The sequence below is a fragment of the Mus caroli genome, unplaced genomic scaffold (genome assembly GCF_978045245.1).
Source record: "Mus caroli unplaced genomic scaffold, Mus_caroli_1 scaffold_7, whole genome shotgun sequence".
Classification (NCBI taxonomy): domain Eukaryota; kingdom Metazoa; phylum Chordata; class Mammalia; order Rodentia; family Muridae; genus Mus; species Mus caroli.
Window position 1 is genome coordinate 110155905 of NW_028227262.1, and position 17376 is coordinate 110173280.

Sequence of the window (17376 nt, forward strand, 5' to 3'; positions counted from 1 at the left end):
CCTGCCACCACCACCCCACCACCCCCCCGCCAAAAAAAAGGGAGGTGGGGTTCTGTAGTTCGGTGGTTAAGAGCTCTGTCTATTCTTCCAAAGGACCTAGATTCCTCCCACCCACAAGGTGGCGCACAACCATCTGTAATTCTAGTTCTGGGGGATTCAGTGTCCCCTTCTGACCTGCTGGCACTTGTGCTCACATGTACACATAGGCACACACATGAATGAGCAATAAAGTAAGATAACAAGGTGGAGCCCAGTGTGGCGCCTCGTGAGAATGCTCAGGGAGCAAAGGGCCAGTGCCAGGCCTGATGCCCGAGTTCAACCCTCAGGCTACACAGGAGAAAGAGAAAACTGGCACATTGTCCTGGGACTTCCATAGCACACACGTGTGCACACACACATACACTATTCAAATAAAAAGTACACATACTACGTACACATGCACACATTTTAAAACAAAACATGGCCTGAAGAGATGGGTCGGTGATTAAGAGCACTGACTGCTCTTTCAGAGGTCCTGAGTTCAATTCCCAGCATCCAGATTGGCTCACAACCATCTGTAATAGGATCCAGTGCCCTCTTCTAGTGTGTCTGAAGACAGCAACAGTGTAGGAACATACGTAAAATAAATAAAATCTTAAAAATAAATAAATAAAATAAAATAAATAAACCATGAAAAAGCCACAAAATGGAGAGATGGCTCAGTGATGAAGCACTGCTCTTGTGGTGGACAACAGCTCAGCTACTGTTGTCTAAACACGGTGTTCACAATTGCCTGTAACTCCAGCTCCAGGGGTTTGATGCTGTCTTCTGGCGTCCAAGGGGACCTGCATGCACATGGGCACGCACACCACTCACACACATACACACACCACATACATGTGCCACACGCATTTTTTTAAATGTTTGAAAAAAGAGCAGGAAAACATTATACAACCATAAAAGCAATAGATGAATGTCATTCTTTCTCAAAGGGAGGGGCCTCTTTGTTGCTGGAAACAGCTTTTTCCTTCACCCAGGTACCTTAATAGCATGCTAAGCAAGACCTTTACCACAGATCCTGCAAAGGAAACCACACAAAGAAATTTCCAGAGGCTCGGTGAGGGTGAAGCCGGAGCTAAGGGTTTCCAGAGGCTGAGAGATGTGGTAAATTCTCCCTTCCTCTTGTCTTGGTTTCCCTGAGCCCCGGGCCAGTACAGGCTAATCCTGCATGCTCCCGGCCTTGCATTTTCCACCCGTTTCCTTGTTCGATTGTAATGAAAGGCCCAGAACATAAACTTAGCTGTTTTTAAAGTAAAGAATTCGGGGGCATGCAGTATACTCACGGTATGCAATTACAACCTCTCTTGCATTAATAAATTTCTTCCTTTCCCTAAACCAGAATGCACATCCATTTGGCAGTGGTCCCTTCTAGGCAGACTTTGGTGGTAGGTGGGGCTATTTCAGGCCTGACTAGAGGCAAGAACAGGAAACAGCAAAACAAGGCAGGTGAACAGGCTATTACTACCCACACCTGTGGAAGCCAATTAACTGTGCTCCATGGCTCTCTATTGACCACACCTGAACCCCACCCAGGCCCTAGGTGGAGTTCAATTGCCAGCTTCTGGCTACAATTAGGTAGCCTGGTACCAGCTTCCCTAACAAGGACCAGGTCTGTGTCCCTTACCTGCCCACCCTTTTCCTAAGGGACACACACACACAATTCTACAACCAAACATCACAGGCACAGTCCCTTCCCAGCAGGACTAATTCCTGTAGTCCCTGGGCGGAGTGGAGGCTAGATTGTTCTAGAGGAGAACAGAGATTTACTGCAGATTCGCACAGACCTAGACTTGGGCTCTGGCTAAATGACAGTCATAAAACTACTTGAGCAACGGTCTATGGGTGAAGCAGGACCAGGACCGTATTCACAGGCCAGCCGAGCAGTAGGGTTTGGCCACCGTGTAAACAGGATGGCCCCTGCCCACCCTGTTCCTCAAGTTTCCCTTGGAGCCCTGGAGCCTGGACTGAGGCTCTTCTCCACACTATCATCTCTGTGCCTCAGCAGCCTATGGGAAAACTCCAAGCATTGCCAGAGATGGCATAGCAGGACCAGCCTGTAAGGTAGGGCCAACCTGTGTTAATGAGACTCGTGAAGAAGCTGGTAAATTTCCTAGTGATACAAATTCAAGAGAGTAGAAAGGAAGAGGCAGCTTCGCTTCGCTGTTGGATTTCCTGTGGGTTATTCCATTTTGTTTTGAGACAGCCCCCTCCCTAACTGTCCTGGAACTCACTGTATGTCAGGCCGCTCTCAAACTCTCAGAGATCTGCCTGCCTCTGCCCCATGACTGCTGGGATTATAAGCATATGACATGCCCACCTTGATGTAGGCATAATATTACTGTGTTCTGTGTAATTCAGGTGTTGATTTCTGTGTTCCCTTACCTGGTTGTAATCCTTATTCTGAGACTCTCCGGTCTCAAGGTTGTGTAAACATGGCTCCCCAGCCTTTCTCTGATTAGTCAATAAAGAAGCTGATCAGCTAATGACTGAGCAAGGGAAAGCATAAGCCTGGGCTTCCTCCCAGCCCTGGGAGGTTGAGGGGGTAAAAGAGAGAGGAAAAGGAGACTAGCCTTGGGGAGAGACTTCAGGAGACACCTTGAGAAAACAGCTGGAGCACAGAAAGCCATAAAATGCAAATATGTCAAGATTTTAGCAGGGAGATAGCCAGATTAGCACAGAGGATTAATGGAGTAATTCTGCCCAGTTGTTGTGCCCTTCAAGGTTGATAAATACATAGTCAATTCTCAATGATCTGGGTGCTAGCTGGGTCAAGAGGAAAACTGACACACTTGTAAAACAATGCGGCTAACACCTTGAATTTGTTTTTAATATACAGCTTTGCAGAAAGGGATGCCAGTGTCCAGAAAAGGCAAAAATGGCCAGCATAGTGACTTGACAGAAAACAATGTTTAAATCCTTTTTTTTTTTTAAAGACTTATTTATTATATGTAAGTACACTGTAGCTGTCTTTCAGATGTCCCAGAAGAGGGCATCTGATCTCATTACAGATGGTTGTGAGCCACCATGTGGTTGCTGCGATTTGAAATCAGGACGCTGAGCCATCTCTCCAGCCCATCTTAAATCCTTAAATGGGGAAAAACTCTTTTTTTTTTTTTTTTTGGTTTTTCGGGACAGGGTTTCTCTGTGCAGCCCTGGCTGTCCTGGCACTCACTTTGTAGACCAGGCTGGCCTGGAACTCAGAAATCCGCCTGCCTCTGCCTCCCGAGTGCTGGGATTAAAGGCGTGTGCCACCACACCCGGCTTGGGGAAAAACTCTTATCCTCTTCTACAAGCTGGGATCCACATCCCAAATTCTCCATCTCATTGACAAGGACACAAGGCTTCATCCAATGAACTGTTTGGGACTTGGGCCTGCCTTCCCAGTCCCATGCCATTCTGGGCTCAGTCACTTAGAAGACCGCCTGTACCTTACTAGCTCTCAGAATTCTTTCTTTTTTTTTTTTTTTTTTAATTATTATATCTAAGTACACTGTAGCTGTCTTCAGATGCACCAGAAGAGAGCGACAGATCTCATTATGGATGGTTGTGAGCCACCATGTGGCTGCTGGGATTTAAACTCAAGACCTTCAGAAGAGCAGTTGGTGCTCTTAACCACTGAGCCATCTCTCCAGCCCCAGCTCTCAGAATTCTGAGACAAGCAGGTGCTAGCCCCTAGCTAAGGGAGGGAGAGGTCATATTGAAAGTAGACCATAACTATTTCCTACACTGGGCAACATGGGGACCCAAAGCCTATAACAGCCTGGCAATATCTTCTAGAGCAGAGGTTGTCAACCTTCCTAGTACCGTGAACCTTTAACACAGTCCCACATGTTATAATTACCCCCAACCATAAGATTACTTTCATTGCTACTTCATAAGTGTAATTTTGCTGCTATTGTGAATTATAATGTACATATCTGACATGCAACCCCTTCTGATAGCTTAAATCAACACATTCCTGGTTCTTTTTTTTGTTTTTTTTGTCGTTTTTTCGAGACAGGGTTTCTCTGTGTAGCCCTGGCTGTCCTGGCACTCACTTTGTAGACCAGGCTGGCCTCGAACTCAGAAATCCGCCTGCCTCTGCCTCCCGAGTGCTGAACTCCCTGTAACAGCACCCCTGTGGGATACATCTCTAGACTTCATGGACACCCACAAACATTACACACACACACACATGCATGCACGCACAATTTAAAATAATAATAATAATAATAGAAGACATAATAATAATAATAAAAGACATGATTCTGGTGTGCCTGTACCATGATTAGGAGGCAGACTCATGGCTGATACTCTGGGCTAAAAATCAAGGGGATTCTCATCTGCTGGGAGTTTACCCTCTGTTCCCTGACCTTGGATGTCCGTTACCTACAAATACATATTGATTAGTTTATAAAGGAAGAGGCTTTTTGGATTTTGACTGTGCTCACGAGGAAGACGCTTAGCTGGTCAGTTTTTATGGCCTGGAGAGTTCCTGGTGAAGTCTCACAATGTAGACCTCCTTGGTTTGCTATGTGTTCTGGGGTGCTCATCTGTGAAGACACTGCATTTTAAGTGTTCTTTTTGAAGGCTTGGTTAAGCCAGTAGCTGAATATTTGCTGGTCCTGTGATGGGAAGCTTTGGGTTCCTTTGGCAGAGTGCTCTTTTATTTGCTTTCTATGTGACTTGCTTTGGCATTGTCTTTATGGTATAGGCGAGATCCTGGGTTCACAGGTTACTTGCTGGCAAAGAATTAACCCAGGGACACAGGGAAAGAAATAGAAACAGGGGCTGGTGAGATGGCTCAGTGGGTAAGAGCACCCGACTGCTTTTCCGAAGGTCCGAAGTTCAAATCCCAGCAACCACATGGTGGCTCACAACCACCTGTAATGAGATCTGATGCCCTCTTCTGGTGTGTCTGAAGACAGCTACAGTGTACTTACATGTAATAAATAAATAAATAAATCTTTAAAAAAAGAAATAGAGGGCTGGTGAGATGGCTCAGTGGGTAAGAGCACCCGACTGCTCTTCCGAAGGTCCAGAGTTCAAATCCCGGCAACCACATGGTGGCTCACAACCATCCGCAAGGAGATCTGGCGCCCTCTTCTGGAGTGTCTGAAGACAGCTACAGTGTACTTTGCATATAATAAATAAATAAATCTAAAAAAAAAAAAAAAAAAAGAAAGAAATAGAAACAGGAGCCGGGCATGGTGGCACACGCCTTTAATCCCAGCACTTGGGAGGCAGAGGCAGGCAGATTTCTGAGTTCAAGGTCAGCCTGTTCTACAGAGTGAGTTCCAGGACAGCAAGGGCTATAAAGAGAAACCCTGTCTCAAAAAAACAACAAACAAACAAACAAAAGAAATGGGGAGCCAGCAGCATGAAGCAGTGGTCCAGGCACCTGTGGGCACACCCACACAATCCCTGGGATCCACGTGGTGGAAAGAGCAAACTGACTCATGAAAGTTCACCTCCACGTGGGTATGTGATACACACATACAAAATGTCACAAGCCTCATAAGTCTTTATGGGTCATCTCCATCACACCTGCCTCGCCCACCTTTGTGGAGCATAAGCTTCTTTTGAGCATGCTCTGTATGCTGTGTGTAGCCCCACTAGGGAAGAGTTTCCAGTCTTACTATGCCAACTAGCTCCTTTCCTGTTAATTTCTTTAAAAGATGTGTTTATTTATTTATTTATTTATTTATTTATTTATTTTTGGTTTTTCGAGACAGGGTTTCTCTGTATAGCCCTGGCTGTCCTGGAACTTATTTATTATGCATACAGCATGCTGTCTGCACGTATGCCTACTGGCCAGAAGAGGGTGCCAGATCTCATTAGAGATGGCCGAGAGCCATCATGTGGTTGTTGGAATTGAACTCAGGTCCTCTGGAAGAGCAGCCTCTGTTTTTAACCTCTGAGCCATCTCTCTAATATAAGGGTATGCCAATCCTTTCTTTCTTTTTTTTTTTTTTTTTTTTGGTTTTTTCGAGACAGGGTTTCTCTGTGTAGCTCTGGCTGTCCTGGAACTCACTTTGTAGACCAGGTTGGCCTCGAACTCAGAAATCCGCCTGCCTCTGCCTCCCGAGTGCTGAGATTAAAGGCGTGCGCCACCACGCCCAGCTGTTTGTTTTTTTCAAGACAGGGTTTCTCTGTGTAGCCCTGGCTGTCCTGGAACTCACTCTGTAGACCAGGCTGGCCTTGAACTCAGAAATGTGCCTGCCTCTGCCTCCCAAGGGATTAAAGGCATGTGCCACCATGCCCGGCTTGGGTATGCCAATTCTTATATTCCTTCTTAATGTTCCTGCTCTCCCACTGCATTTAGATTTCAGTTTACTCTTTTTTTTTTTTTTTCTATTTTTGTTTTTGGTTTTTTTTGTTGTTGTTGTTGTTTTTTTGGTTTTTTTTTTTTTTTTTTTTTTTTTTTTTTTTTTTTTTTTTTTTGGTTTTTCGAGACAGGGTTTCTCTGTATAGCCCTGGCTGTCCTGGAACTCACTCTGTAGACCAGGCTGGCCTCGAACTCAGAAATCCGCCTGCCTCTGCCTCCCGAGTGCTGGGATTAAATGCGTGCGCCACCACGCCCGGCGTAAACCTACATTTAATATAATCTAATCTGGTTTGAATTGGCTCATTTCACCAGAAGAGAAATAACTTCTCAGAGACAATGGAACTTAGGGTCCAGTCCCAGCAAGACCCTGCCCATCTCAGCTGAGTATGCTCTGGGGATCAAAGCCTTCTGCTTTCCAGACCCCTTGGAGCAAAGTCTCCCTGCTTGATGACCTGTATTGGTTTATGGCAGCGCTCTAGAGCCTGGAAGTAAGCAGGCATCCTTTGCATCAGAAGCCGCCATCCTCTTCCCACTGTTGCTCTCGTTGCTGTGTGACTGTTTAAAAGCACACTGTACTTGCCACTCAACTGTATCCTCTCTGGAATTCATTGTGCTTCCGCTCATGGACGTTTCCCTTTCTAATAAACATGCTTGTTCAGCTCTCTAGTGTACAGACATCTATAAGACACGATCCTAGGGAATCACAAACCAGAACCATCACAATTGTGTGTCTTATTCTGTCTCTACTCTAATTAACCTGACAGAGGATGGACATTTGGCTGATGAAACAATCCCTATTCTGAGAAACCCCTGGACTTCAAAGAGAAGAGACAAATGCTTTCCCCTCCTTTTTATAGAAACCCTTTTTTGTTTGTTTCGAGACAGGGTTTATCTGTGTAGCTCTATCTGTCCTGGAACTTGCTCTGTACACAAGGATAGCCTTGAACTCACAGAGATCCACCGGCCTCTGCCTCCATGTACTGGAATTAAAGGCATATCCTACCACTGCCAGGTTCAGAAACCTTTTAATAAAAGTGAAATTTGGAGAAAGCAGTGAAGACTTGCAGACCTGCTGGCACCGGATTAAACATTAGTTGCAGCAGGGTGTTTTGTGGGCCTGAGTTGGTTTTATTATGAGAGAGAAGCAATGTATCAGAGGCAGCAACAGTATCAGAAAGCTTTAAGATGCTCTAACTCTCCATCCAAAGAATATGAGGTCCTCATTCATGCTGGACAAGCCACGCATTGTGCTGAGGGCTCCCACGTTTTTTGTTTTTGTTTGTTTGGTTTGTTTTTTGTTTTTGTTTTTGTTTTTCAAGACAGGGTTTCTCTGTGTAGCCCTGGCTGTCTTGGAACTCAGAAATCCACCTGCCTCTGCTTCCCAAGTGCTGGGATTAAAGGCATGTGCCACCACTGCCGGACAGGTTCTTTTTACCTGTGCATGATTGCTGTTGTGGGCCACATAGGCAAGATGGACACACCCTGACTGTGCTCAACAACCCAGATTTATGGATGTACCATGACCAAGAGTTCCCGATTTTGAAGTGCTGGCCTCTGCAGCTCCTTGTGCTTTGCAGAGTGAGTATATCTGCCAGTGGGACAACGTGAAGTATGTCAGCACGTGCTGATCTACACGTTCTGATGGGACGGACTATACACAGCTCTTTAGTACTGAGAAGTTATTTCTCCGCCAGTGAAATGAGCCAATTTAAACCAGATTAGATTATATTAAATGCAGGTTTATTGGGAACTACTCTCACCTGGGTGACTTCACTGGCCTAAGAGCACATGTGCAGAGAGAGAGAGAGAGAGAGAGAGAGAGAGAGAGAGAGCGTGCCTGTCTGGATTATATAGGGAAGAACCTCTGAGGAAGGGCAGAAGACCATGCCCTGGCCTGGGAAGTTCAGGGTTGGGGACAGGGTATGCCAGGAAGGAACTGAGGGATGCTGGGAGAACCTGGAGGCCAGGTCTGCTTTGATATGTAAAATATACATCTCAATTCCTTGTTCCAGGTATGATGCCAAATACAATATAGTCTGTGACTCTGCTTACTATGGTCCTGTGTTCTACAGAGCTAAAACAATGATCTTCCCAAAATTAACTGTTCCTAAGAAAGCCTGCTAGGGCCGGGCGGTGGTGGCGCACGCCTTTAATCCCAGCACTCAGGAGGCAGAGGCAGGCGGATTTCTGAGTCCGAGGCCAGCCTGGTCTACAAAGTGAGTTCCAGGACAGCCAGGGCTACACAGAGAAACCCTGTCTCGAAAAACAAAAAAAAAAAAAAAAAGACTCAAGAAGCAAGCTAAACTCACAAACCTCAAGAAGTTCCTGAAACTTACAGGTCTCCAGCCTCGCCTTCACTGTCTAAGGTTATATAAGCAGTAACAACTCCAGAGGAGGAGAGATTCTCCAGCAAACTGAGCTGCCTACAAGTCATGCAGGGAGCTTCAGGAGGTAGCTTCTGTAAGTCACCAGTGCACTGGGATGATGGGGCAGGCTTTTCAGTGATGCAGCTGTCTTTGAGTCATTCTCCTCCGTGGTCCCATTCACCCACATCCCTATAAGTAAGCCTTCACCCACACTGCTGAAACTCACCCCAGGAAACTTAGCCAGACTTGGATAGAAAGGTTCCTTTGGTCTGTTGACAGTGTGATAACTGAGATAATAGATGTTTGTCACATCAGAAAAAGTTACACAACAACTTAGTTCAGCAAGAGGAGAAACGTGCCTGGTAGGAAGAACATTTCCATAGTTGAGACAGCTTGAATTAATATATGTATTTCTCCTGGATTTTTTTTTTTGTTTTGTTTTGTTTTGTTTTTTTTTTTTTTTTTTTTTTAGACAGGGTTTCTCTGTGTAGCCCTGGCTGTCCTGGCACTCACTTTGTAGACCAGGTTGGCCTCGAACTCAGAAATCCGCCTGCCTCTGCCTCCCCAGTGCTGGGATTAAAGGCATGCGCCACCATGCCTGGCTTTTCTCCTGGATTTTATTTCCTCTTTTCTATAAAATTGTTCTTTCTTTTTTTTTTTTTAGAAATGGGTTGCAGGACTAGAAAGATGACTTAGCACTGGCCACTCTTACAAAAGGATCTGGGAGATGATTTGGATTCAGTTCCCTGGACCCAAGTGACAGGTGACAACAGTCTGTAATTCCTGTCCCAGGGGATCAGATGTCCTCTTCTCGCCTCTGTGGCTACCTTGGAAGCAATATGGTGCACAGACAATACATGCAGGCAAAAAACAGGCATACACATAAAAATAAATAAATAAAAATTTAAGACCTATTAAAATGGTATTTTGGGGACTATTAAATGTTTCGTAAAATATTGAAATGAAGTGACTTGTTTGTGCTAAGTTGATAAAGGGCTTGCAGAGCATGCATGAAGGCCTGGGTTTGATCTCCAGCACTGTAGAGACCAGGCGTGATGATGCATGTCTGTAATTCCAGTGACCAGTGACATGGGTCTTTTTTTTTTAATAGGATGATGGGACTCTTCTCCAAACAATTGTGTCTGATCTAGGGACTTTGGGTCAGCGAAGCTCAACTTGAGAGAATAGCTGAGTTTTTTTGTCACCAGCTCTCGTTGGAGTGTGCAGAGCAAGCTTCATTAAGAATTACAGAGGTGGGAGATGGTGGCACATTCCTTTGATCCTAACCCTGGCAAGGCCTGATGGGTCCCTACAGAGAGTTCCAGACCAGCCAAAGGCTGCTGTAGTGAGATCCTGTCTCTAAAAGAAAAGAAAAAGAAATATATATAGAGAAATGAGAATTGAAAAAAGAGAGAGCCAGGCGTGGCTCATGCCTTTAATCCCAGCACTGGGGAGGCAGAGGCACATGGATTTCTGAGTTTGAGGCTAGCCTGTTCTACAAAGTGAGTTCCAGGACAGCCAGGGCTACACAGAGAAACCCTGTCTCAAAAAACTAAAAAAAAAAAAAAGAAAAAAAGAAAAGGAAAAAAGAGAGAGCCAGGAATGATGCTGTTCTATGGGTTTGTTTTTTTCTGTTCATATAATATATATAGTACACAGTGTTCCCATGCATATACGCCTGCACACCAGAAGAGGGCACCAGATCCCATTATAGATGGTTGTGAGCCACCATGTGGTTGCTAAGAATTGAACCCAGGACCGCTGGAAGAGTAACCAGTGTTCTTAACCTCTGAGCCATCTCTCCAGGCCCTCTACACCCGGCTACTTTTTTTTAAAAATGGGACCCTGGGGGCTGGTGAGATGGCTCAGTGGGTAAGAGCACCCGACTGCTCTTCCAAAGGTCCAGAGTTCAGATCCCAGCAACCACATGGTGGCTCACAACCATCCTTAACGAGATCTGACTCCTTCTTCTGGAGTGTCTGAAGACAGCTACAGTGTACTCACATATAATAAATAAATAAATCTAAAAAAAAAAAAAATGGGACCCTGACAGAAACTGAGGGAAAAGCTTGCATAATTCTCTGTGACTCCACAGGCTCAGCCAACCGAGGGACCCTCTATTCTTATTCCCTGGCTCAACCAGGAAATCGCCGTGATCTGTCCGTGCACTGCCCAACGAGTTCCTCTGCTCAAAGCCCCTTCTGCGCGGCAGTGTCTGGTTAGCCGCTGAGCTTGACTATCTGGCGGATCATGGTCTCTATGGGTGACCAGGGCACAGTGGATCATTCGCAGCTCCCTTTGTTTTCAAAAGGATTAAGGAGCTCCCATTTGTACGACTCTCCGGAACTGGGTGGAGGCTTCAGGTTAAGAGCCTTTTTAGTTTGTTTTTGGTTTTTCCTGAAGTCCTAGCATGTCCGGGAACTTGCTATTGTAGATCAGGCTAATGACAAACTCAGACTTCCACCGCCACTCAGGGTGTGCGGACCCAACAAAAGAAGATATTCTTAAGAGCCACCTGAGTCTCTCAATCTGACTATCAATAGAATTGAAATCAATTGGAATAATGGGCCCCAAAGAGATCGGAATTCCTCCCAAGGATCTCATGCAAAGCGAGGAACCAGCAGGAGGGAGAACTTGTCTTCCAGAGAGATCGCTCAAAGCTGCCATGGGGGGGAAAAAAAAAAAAAGTCAAACTACCTTATGGGAGGAGATTTGATTGACTGGAACTGTGTTTAGTACAGGTGCCATGGAGCCTACTCATTCTAGGATGCTAAACTTGAACTTGGAAGGTTTCAATGATTTCACTTTGTTTGTTTGGTTGGTTGGTTTGGTTTTAAAATACAGGGTTTCTCTGTGTAGCCCTGGCTGTCCTGGGACTCAGTTTTGTAGCCCCAGGCTGGCTTTAAACTCAGAGACCTGCCTATCTTTGCCTCCCTAAGTACAGGATTAAAGGCATGTACCACCACACCTGGCTGGATTTCACAATTTTCAGTGATCACATTGAAAAGGAATAAATCCCAGGTCAGTGCTTTCTACTTTTTTTTTTTTAATGACAGAGTACCACTGTATAGTCCTTGGCTGGCCTAGAACTCACTATGTAGATCAGGCTGTCCTTAAATTTGACCTACCTCTGCCTCCTAGTGCTATAATTATTATAATTAAAAATTAATCCTAGCACTTGGGAGGCAGAGGCAGGTGGATTTCTGAGTTCGAGGCCAACCTGGTCTACAGAGTGAGTTCCAGGACAGCCAGGGTTACACAAAGAAACCCTGTCTCGAAAAAAAATAAATAAATAAAGGCATGCACCAACATACCTGGTCCTGAAAGACCCACAACATGAGGACTCCCTCACGTTCTGACTCAGGAGAGGCGACACCCCAAAATCACCCACAAGAAACGGTCTTGCTGCAACTGCAAGAGGATTTTTATTCGAGAGCGTTCTCGGGCCCATGGTCATACACCACGCAGGGGTAGAGGACCATGGCGCGCCGAGTAGCTGTATAAGGGGGTATTTAAAGGAAGAAACCACAACTCAAGGAAGTGGGGAGGGCGTTGTTGGAAAAATACCAAAGATACCAGTTAAGAGTCACAAGGAAGTGTAAAGTCACAGGAGTCACAGAGACTACCTGGTAATTGTTTTGGTTAACTCTCAGTTTCTAAGAGCCCCTAACAATAGCACATTTGCATGGCAGTTTCCGGCTTTGGTCAGGGTGACTTTCTTTGAATGAACACTCTTTGAACCCAGGAAGCAGGTAGGTGGAGGAAGGAATGTCGCTATCAAGGTATGATTAGCATACCTTGGAGCAATGAGTCACAAAGGTCACATTCCCAAGCCTCATCCTAAAGGCCTAGAATTTTGTTACTTCTTCAGTCCCAAACTTCTTTTAGGATGTGGCAAGGATGCCCTGCATCCCTTGCTAAAAACAAGCACCACCATCTTTGAGTTCAGCCAGGGATAAAGTTCCAAGCTTGGGATGAAAGCAGGGAGCTGCCCCTGTGTTAAAGAGTCTCGGAGGCTCACTGCCTGGAACACCCATGGTTTGTGGTGCATTGGAATGTTAGAAATCTGGAACCAAATTATTGTGGACTATCTTTAGCTTATTTTTTAAAAGATTTATTTATTTATTTTGTGTACATGCGTACACACCAGAAGAGAGCATCAGATCCCATTTACAGATGGTTGTGAGCCCCAATGTGATTGTTGGGAATTGAACTCAGGACCTCTGGGAAAACAGCCATTAATCTTGACCACTGAGCAACCTCTGCAGCCCCCTATCTTTACCTTCTTAATAGCCATTCATAATCCCCTCTGTATTTGCCCTATCGCCATCCCATGACTATGAGATAAATCTCTTCTGAGTTTATAAACAGACCATTAGCCTTCTACCAATACAAAAGCTAAGAAGGTCATCAGACAGCACTATGTATGGACTATCGCTGAGGTCCCCATGCCTATCTGATGTTCATATATATATATATATATATATATAACACCCTGATTTATGATCTTCTTCAGTTCTGCTATGACAAAAAATTAATGAGGCCATTATCAGTTGGAACTTGGTATTTGGGGTTACCTGACTCTGTGTCCCCTGGCCGTGGGCACTAATTCTTGGTTCCAGAATGAACTTTCTCTTACATCCTTTGAGGGGACAACTGTGTTTTGTGTTGAGATCGCTGAAATTGGTCAAGTCTAGGTATGAAGTCACAGCAGCCTCCAATTCCTAAATACCTATTCAGAAGATGGTGGAAGGAGGGCCACCCATACCCACATCAAAACTAGAAAGAGAAACCAAACGTGACAATACATGCCTGTACCTTGTGCTAGGAGCGAGAGACAGAGAATACAGATATTCCTTAGCCTGGGAAGTCACAGCCTGTACCCCAACAAGCAGGATTCAGTCACCCATCCTCAATAAGCCAATTATATGCAATTCAATGAGAATGTAAATTAATAAGAAGCAGAACGAGATTATGTAATGTGGCCACATTGAGGAGAGAGATGTGATCTGGTGAGTCCCTGCCTCCTCATATCCATCTTCAGGGCCCTGAAATGAGAGAAATATTTTTCTTTTTTATTTTTTGATCCTTTACTGGTTTTTGTTTTATGTGCAATGGTGATTTGAATGCATGTCTGTCTGTGTGAGCTTGTCAGGTCCCCTGGAACTGGAGTTACAGACAGCCAGCCATAAGCCACCATGCCGTTGTTGGGAATTGAACCCCAAGTCCTCTACAGGAGTTGTCAGTGCTCTCAACCATCTCTCCAGCCTGGAGAGTAATATTTAAACAGGACGCAAGCAACACACAGAACTCACAGGTCCAGTCTGGTGCGATCCTGATGCAGCTGTAGACTCTCTGTTGCCTGGGCTTCAGTCTCATGGTGTCAATTGATGTTAATCCCATGATGAAAGGGATAACGTTAATCCCCAACTTTTGAGAAAGACCACCTACCTAAATCATCATGACCAAATTAATTAAAGCAATCAATTAATTAAAGCAACCTTTTTATTCCTGTACTGCATTGCCTCCCCCTAAGGCCAGGTTTCAAAAGATCAGCATTGGATGTAGGGAAGATAAGTTGGTTTGGTGTGGTTCGATATTTGGTTTTTGAAACTGGGTTTCTGTATGTAGCCTTGGCTGTCCTGGAACTGACTCTGTAAACCAGGCTGGGCTTGGATCTACCTATCTCTGCCTCTTGACTGTTGGTATCAAAGGTGTGCACCACCACTGCTTGGCAGATAAGATTTTTATATCTCAGGCATAGGGTGTTTCAAATGTGGGATTTAGCGCCACCACGCCCGGCCCTGAAAATTTTAAGAAGACCAGCTCATCACTGTCTAATTGAAGCAAGCTTTATTTTAGAGATTTACCTGTCTCACCCTAAGTCAGGATTTTAGAGAGCAGGCCCTTCTGTCCTTTTTAGGTCACTTTTATGAGGGGAAAATAAAAGACTAATAGCTGTAAGTACCTGTATAGGGGTGAGAGAACTGGCTGGTAGAGATTGTTAGAAAAATACCCTGAAAGAGGATGACAGCAGGATGGAGACAAGGATGTGCAGGATGTACTGTGTAAATGGGATCACTTGGTTTGCAGGTTACTTCAGATTAAAGAAACAGAAACTTATTCTTTTTTTTTTTTTTTGGTTTTTTGAGACAGGGTTTCTCTGTATAGCCCTGGCTGTCCTGGCACTCACTTTGTAGACCAGGCTGGCCTCGAACTCAGAAATCCGCCTGCCTCTGCCTCCGGAGTGCTGGGATTAAAGGCATGCGCCACCACGCCCGGCTTCTGTTTGTTTGTTTTTTAAAGATTTATTTATTATTATACATAAGTACACTGTAACTGACTTCAGATGTGCCAGAAGAGATGACAGATCTCATTACGGGGTGGTTGTAATCTACCATGTGGTTGCTGGGACTTGAACTCAGGACCTTCGGAGGAGCAGTCAGTGCTCTTACCCACTGAGCTATCTTGCCAGCCCTGTTTGTTTTTTAAAGATTTTATTTATTGTTACATGTAAATACACGGTACCTGCCTTCAGACATACCAGAAGAGGGCATCAGATTTCATTATGGATGGTTGTGAGCCACCATGTGGTTGCTGAGATTTGAACTCATGACCTTTGGAAGATCAGTCAGTGCTCTTACTTGCTGAGCCATCTCACCAGCCCAGTATTTTTTATTTTTTTATTTTTTTGTATGCAAAGTAAGGGGACATAGCCCAATGGGCTCTTTTTTTTTTTTTTTTTTTTTTTGGTTTTTCGAGACAGGGTTTCTCTGTGTAGTCCTGGATGTCCTGGAACTCACTCTGTAGACCAGGCTGGCCTCGAACTCAGAAATCCGCCTGCCTCTGCCTCTTTTTTTTTTTTTTTTTTTTTAATGAGCCAATATTTATTTATTTCTTGCACTTGAAGTATTCCTCGATGACATCCTTGGCCTGAGATTCTTTGCCATAGTCCTTGACCACTATGCAACTGCAACCAACCACCTTCCATGGTTTCCCCTCTCGATCGATTTTACAGAGGCCTACCCATTCCCCTAGTTTCTTGTTGTCATCAACCTTTATCAGGTTGATTTGGTGCTCAGCACAAAGTGCCTCCACCAGCTTGACATACATGGGCTCATCACAGTTGGATGCGAGCACACAGAGATGGGCTTGGAACTTGTCTAAGGCTTTGGCAGCTTCGCGTATGCCACGTGCTAGGCCATCCTGGATGAGGGCGGTCTTCAGCACCTCTTGTAGAGCAGTGTTGACGTCCATTACACCTCCAGCAGCTATGCCTTCCTGGGCCATGGCGGTGAATCACGGGTGACACCGAAAATGAATGCACCCGAGCTTCCTCCGCCTCCGTGCGAGTCGGCGGGTGGCAGGGGAAAAAAGCCCAATGGGCTCCTTAATTTGCAAGGTATGCAGCTCCTGTTTTGAGCTCTTTTGTCTTTTGGAGTCACAGTGACAACCATGTGACTTCACTCAAAGCCTCTGAATTAGAGATCTGAAAGTGTTAGTGCAATGTAGGTTTCCAAGAGAACCCTGCAATGGATTATATAGCTTGTTTTGTGTTTTTATGACAAATAACTCAGGGGATTCTCCCTCATAGTACCATGTGGGCTTTGGGGATTGAAATTAGACCATCAGGCTTCATGGCAGGGGTGTTTAACCCTCTAACCCTCTCACCAGTGCCAGTGTGCTCATATACATACTTTTGTGCCTGCAGTTAGGGTCAGAGGCTGGGCTCTGGCAGTCATGCTAGCTTCTGGCATGCTTCTGACATGCTAGCTTCAGCTACCTTTCAGCTTTTGTTTGTCTACAGAAACTGAATACTGAGAGGAGAGAAAGAGACGTTGTCAATATGGCCCCACAGGAGAGTAATCAAGAGTTGCCATGGGTAACCCCCTAATCCATAAGGCCACACTGGGAAAGAGTAACAGAGACATTCCAGTGACTAGCTTCTCACCCAAGAGGGCAAGAGAGAAGCAAGAGAGCAAGAGAACAGGAGGAGGAGGGGGCAAAAGCCCCTTTTATAGTGGGTCAGGGCTACCTGGCTATTGCCAGGTAACTGTGGAGAAGAATTTAGACAGAATGCTAACACCCGAGATGGGTCAATGGGTAAGAGCACCCGACTGCTCTTCCGAAGGTCCAGAGTTCTCACAACCATCTGTAACGAGATCTGACTCTGTCTTCTGGAGTGTCTGAAGACAGCTACAGTGTACTTACATAATAAATAAATAAATCTTAAAAAAAAAAAAATGCTAACACCCAGGACAGTTGGGTTAAGGTTTAAGTAAGGAGCAAGAGGTATGTATAAGGAAACAGTCTGCTCTAGGCATGCTCCCACGTAGTTTGGCTCAGCTTATCTTTCTGAAAATGACCTGACAGCACTGTAAAATTCTGTGAAATCTCCTTGGACCAATGAGCACCTTCTTTTTCTTCTTCTTTTTTTTTTTTTTTTTTTTTTTTGAGACAGGGTTTCTCTGTGTAGCCTTGGCTGTCCCGGAACTTACTCTATAGACCAGGCTGGCCTCAAACTCAGAAATTCACCTGCCTCTGCCTCCCTAGTGCTGGGATTAAAGGCTTGAGCCACCAGGCCCAGCCCAATGATCCAGCACTTTCTGATTGGATGGATGGCTTCAGCCTTTTCCTTCTTCCAGCTAAGATTCCTGGAGCAAT

The 17376-nt window shown here is 45.1% G+C and overlaps 1 pseudogene; it reads right to left on the reverse strand.

The window, feature by feature from the left end:
* Window positions 1-15565: 15565 nt before the first annotated feature.
* On the reverse strand, window positions 15566-16002 carry LOC110296924 (small ribosomal subunit protein eS12 pseudogene; annotated as a pseudogene).
* Window positions 16003-17376: the final 1374 nt, after the last annotated feature.